At 46.4% G+C, this 4,720-nt stretch overlaps 1 non-coding gene across 1 annotated transcript; it reads right to left on the reverse strand.

Annotated features, from left to right (window-relative positions):
• Positions 1-4,301: 4,301 nt before the first annotated feature.
• Positions 4,302-4,409, reverse strand: LOC130958505 (small nucleolar RNA R71). Its single transcript, XR_009077623.1, has one exon. It is a non-coding gene; the product is annotated as a small nucleolar RNA R71 (small nucleolar RNA).
• Positions 4,410-4,720: the final 311 nt, after the last annotated feature.

A 4,720-nucleotide genomic window follows, 5' to 3' on the forward strand; every position in this document is an offset into this window, starting at 1 on the left:
TTTCTCGTATTAGTGCCGAGGCGACTGCCCGATGTCCGACCGACAGGTATAGTACGAGCTCTTCCCCTTTTAGAGGTCGGGTTAAGATTGGTGGCTGCCCGAGGAATTCCTTGAATTCTTGGAAGGCCTTTTCGCATTCCGGGTCCAAGAGAAGGTTTCCCTTTCTTTAGGAGTGAGTAGAGAGGGAGTGATCTTATCGCTGATCCTGCTAAGAATCTTGATAGGGCGGCTAGTCTCCCATTTAGTTGTTGTACTTCTTTGACACACGTCGGGCTTTTCATATTGAGTATTGCTTGGCATTTGTCCGGGTTTGCTTCGATGCCTCTCTGAGTCAGCATGAAGCCTAAGAACTTCCCGGCTTCTGCGGCGAAGGTGCACTTTGCCGGGTTAAGTCTCATGTTGTGTTTCCGGAGGGTGTCGAAGATACTGCTGAGGTCGGCGACCAAGTTTCTGTCTTCTTGTGTCTTTACTAGCATGTCGTCGACGTACACCTCTAGCTGTAGCCCGATGTGTTCTGAGAACACTTTGTTCATTAGCCTCTGGTAGGTTGCCCCTGCGTTCTTTAGCCCGAAGGGCATTACTACGTAGCAGTAGTTTGCCCTTGGGGTTATGACGAGGTCTTTTCTTGGTCGGGTCCATACATCGGATTTTGTATCCCGAGTATGCATCCATGAAGGAGAGGTATCTGTAGCCCGAAGCGGCATCGACTAAGGCGTCGATGTTCGGTAGTGGATATGGATCTTTGGGGCAGGCTTTGTTGAGATCCGTGTAGTCGACGCACATCCTCCATTTTCCATTGGGCTTCTTCACTAGGACCACGTTTGCGAGCCATAGGGGTACTTTACTTCCCTAATGAACCCTGCATCTAGTAGTGCTTGCACTTGTTCTTCTATTGCTTGCATGCGTTCGGGCCCGAGCTTCCTGCGTCTTTGTTGGACAGGTCGGGATCCCGGGTATATTGATAGCTTATGGCACATCAGGTCGGGGCTTATGCCTGGTATATCGGAGGCTTTCCAGGCGAAGAGGTCGGAATTCTCCCTTAAGAGGGTTGTGAGTTCCTCCTTTAGGCCTGCTTCGAGGTTTGCCCCTATGTTTGTTACTTTCTCGGGTGTGTTCCCGATCTGGATCTTTTCGGTCTCTCCTTCTGGTTGTGGCCGAAGATCTTCTCGGGCTTGGACTCGCCCGAGTTCTATGTGTTGACCTCTTTCCCTTTAGGCTCAGGCTTTCGTTGTAGCATCGTCGTGCTAGTTTTTGGTCGCCTTTTAGGGTAGCGATTCCCTTTGCGGTAGGGAACTTCATACAGAGGTGGGGTCGAGACTATAGCCGCTAGTTTATTTAGGGTTGGTCGTCCGATGAGGGCATTGTATGCTGAAGTGACGTCGACTACAATGTAGTCGATGCTTAGTGTTTTGGTTTGCTCGCCTTTTCCAAAGGTAGTGTGTAATGAGATGTATCCCAAGGGGCGGATCGGGTATCTCCTAGTCCAAACAGGTCAGTGGGATAGGCTTTTAGCTCTTTTTCTTCGAGTCCGAGCTTGTCGAAGGCTGCTTTGAACAGGATATCTGCTGAGCTTCCTTGGTCGATCAGGGTTCGATGTAAGTTGGCGTTGGCTAGGATGATGGTGATCACCATAGGGTCGTCGTGTCCGGGTATTATTCCAAGAGCATCTTCTCGGTAAACGAGATAGTAGGTAACTCGGGTAAGGGGCTGTCTTCTCGGACATGGTAGACTTCTTGAGGTGTCTCTTCCGTGAGGATTTGGATGTCCCTCCCCCTGCGAAACCTCCGTTTATCATGTGTATGTGCCTTTCAGGAGTTCGCGGGGTTCGTGTTTGCTCGGTCCGATCTTCGTTATCTCCCCGTCTTCTCTTTCTGGTTTCTTCTCCTTTCTCAGCTATGTATCTGTCAAGTTTTCCCTCTCTGGCTAGCTTTTCTATAACATTTTTTAAGTCGTGGTAGTCGTTAGTAGAGTGGCCGTAGAGTCTGTGATATTCGCAGTACTCGGACCGATCTCTTCCTGCTCTCTTGTGCTTCAGAGGTTTGGGTGGTGGGATCTTCTCGGTGTGGCATACTTCTCTGTAGACGTCTACCAGGGAGACTCGGAGGGGAGTGTAGCTGTGGTATTTTCGTGGCTTGTCCGAGTTGGATTCTTCTTTCTTTTTCTGTTCCCGATCTCGATCTCGGGGTGGGTAGGTTGACTCCTTCCTGGAAGAGTCTCTCAGCTGGGAGGTTTCTTCCATGTTGATATACTTTCCTGCCCGTTCTTGTACTTCGTATAAGGAGGTCGGGTATCTTTTGGATAGGGATTGGCTAAACGGTCCTTCTTTTAGGCCGTTTGCTAGTCCCATGATGGCTGCTTCCGTGGGCAAGTGTTGTATGTCCAGGCAGGCCTTGTTGAATCGCTCCATGTACTCTCTGAGAGTTTCTTGGTTGCCTTGTTTGATCCCGAGTAGGCTGGGGGCATGTTTTGCCTTGTCCTTTTGAATAGAGAACCTTGTTAAGAATTTTTTGGTCAGGTCTTCAAAGCTGGAGATTGATCCTGGTGGCAGGTTGTCGAACCACTTCATGGCTGACTTAGTGAGAGTGGTGGGGAAGGCTTTGCATCGAATCGCGTCGGAGGCGTCGACTAAGTACATTCTGCTTCTGAAATTGCTGAGGTGATGACTTGGATCGGTGGTGCCGTCGTAGAGGTCCATATCTGGTGGTTTGAAGTTTCGCGGTACCTTCTCTTTCATGATCTCTTGTGTGAAGGGATCATGGTTGCTTTCGGGAGTGGTGCCGTGTTCCGTCCGATCTTTTAGGTTGGCCTCTATCTTCCGCAGTTTTTCTTCCAATTCTCTGCGTTTGCGAGCTTCCCTTCTCAGATCCTGTTCAGTTTCCTTCTGCTTCTTTACGTCCTCTTCGAGTTGTCTCAGCCGGCTTTGTTGTGCCCGAACTGTTTCTAGAATCTCCGAACTTTTTCTCTTTCGGGATTTTGTGGATCTTTGTCTGGGGTGATGTCTTTGGGCGATTCTGTTTGTTTCCTCCTGGAGTGCGTGGTGATAGAGGGCTGTCCGGCCGTTCTCCGGTGTCAACTTCCTCTTCTTGTTCTGATGTAGCGTGGTTATTGTTGGGAGGGTCGTCCGCCATGGTAAAGGGATGACTTCCAGGTCCCCGGCAACGGCGCCAATGTTCCGAGGGTTACCTGAAACGTGTAGCTCGGTCTTCTGGCAAGGCCCGAGGTGGGGGTCTGTGACCCGAGCTGGTTGTGCTGAACGGCGGGGGGTTGTACCTGCAATGACACTCCGATGCTTAAGTTAGCATGGGTCCAAGCAGATATCAAGTAGAATTAGAGTATGAGTTATACCTGGGTGCTCCAGTGTATTTATAGTAGTTGGCTGCGATCATCCCTGGATAAGATATTCTTATCTTATCTTATCTTTTGGGAGATTCATCTCTATCTTTGCGGAACCGCCTTTCCCAGGCCCTTTCGGCCTTTAGGTTTTGGGCTTAGTTCCTTCTGATGGGCCTTTCTTTGGCCTGTTTGTCCGAGGTCCGACCTCGAACGTGGGCCTTGGGTCGAGGTCGGGCCTTCTATCAGCATTACCGAGTTTGGAGAGCTCGGTCAGGGTATGAACAGGTTTAATGTCTGAATCATATCTTTTCTTGTTAGCCAAGTCATTATTTTTTAAAATCAAATCTTTTTAAATTGTTTTTCAAATCATATCTTCTCAATCACATCTTTTTAAAACCATAGCTTTTAAATCATATCTTTTTAATCACATCTTTTTCAAAATAGTTTTCAATCATATCTTTTTAATTTCTAATTTCAAAATCTTTTTCAAAAATCACTTGATTTCTTTTTCACTGCTAGTTTTTGAAAATCAATTAAGTTTTTTTAAAATGTTTTTAAAATCTTTTACTTAATTTTCGAAAATTTCTTCCCCTCTTCTCACATCCTTCTATTTATGGACTAACACTCCTCCTCAATGAACAATTCGAACTCCATCTCTTTTGATAAGTTCGAATTCTTCTACCTCTCCTTCTATTTTTCTTTTCCTCTGACACCTCAAGGAATCTCTATACTGTGACATAGAGGATTCCATATTTTCTTGTTTTCTTCTTTTTCATATGAGCAGGAGCAAAGACAAAAGTATTCTTGTTGAGGTTGACCCTGAGGTCTACAGACTTATGCTATTCCCTTTTGCTGTAAGAGACAGAGCTAGGACATGGTTGGACTCACAACCTAAAGAAAGCCTGGACTCATGGGAAAAGCTAGTCAATGCCTTCTTGGCAAAGTTCTTTCCACCTCAAAAATTGAGCAAGCTTAGAGTGGAAGTCCAAACCTTCAGACAGAAGGATGGAGAATCCCTCTATGAAGCTTGGGAAAGATACAAACAATTGATCAGAAAATGTCCTTCAGACATGCTTTCTGAATGGAGCATCATAGGTATTTTCTATGATGGTCTCTCTGAACTATCCAAGATGTCTTTGGATAGCTCTGCTGGAGGATCTCTTCATTTGAAGAAGACGCCTACAGAAGCTCAAGAGCTAATTGAAATGGTTGCAAATAACCAATTCATGTACACTTCTGAAAGGAATCCTGTGAACAATGGGACTAATCAGAAGAAAGGAGTTCTTGAGATTGATACTCTGAATGCCATTTTGGCTCAGAACAAGATATTGACTCAACAAGTCAATTTGATTTCTCAAAGTCTGTCTGGAATGCAAAGTGCACCAAG

Source organism: Arachis stenosperma, chromosome 10 (assembly GCF_014773155.1).
Source record: "Arachis stenosperma cultivar V10309 chromosome 10, arast.V10309.gnm1.PFL2, whole genome shotgun sequence".
Classification (NCBI taxonomy): Eukaryota; Viridiplantae; Streptophyta; class Magnoliopsida; order Fabales; family Fabaceae; genus Arachis; species Arachis stenosperma.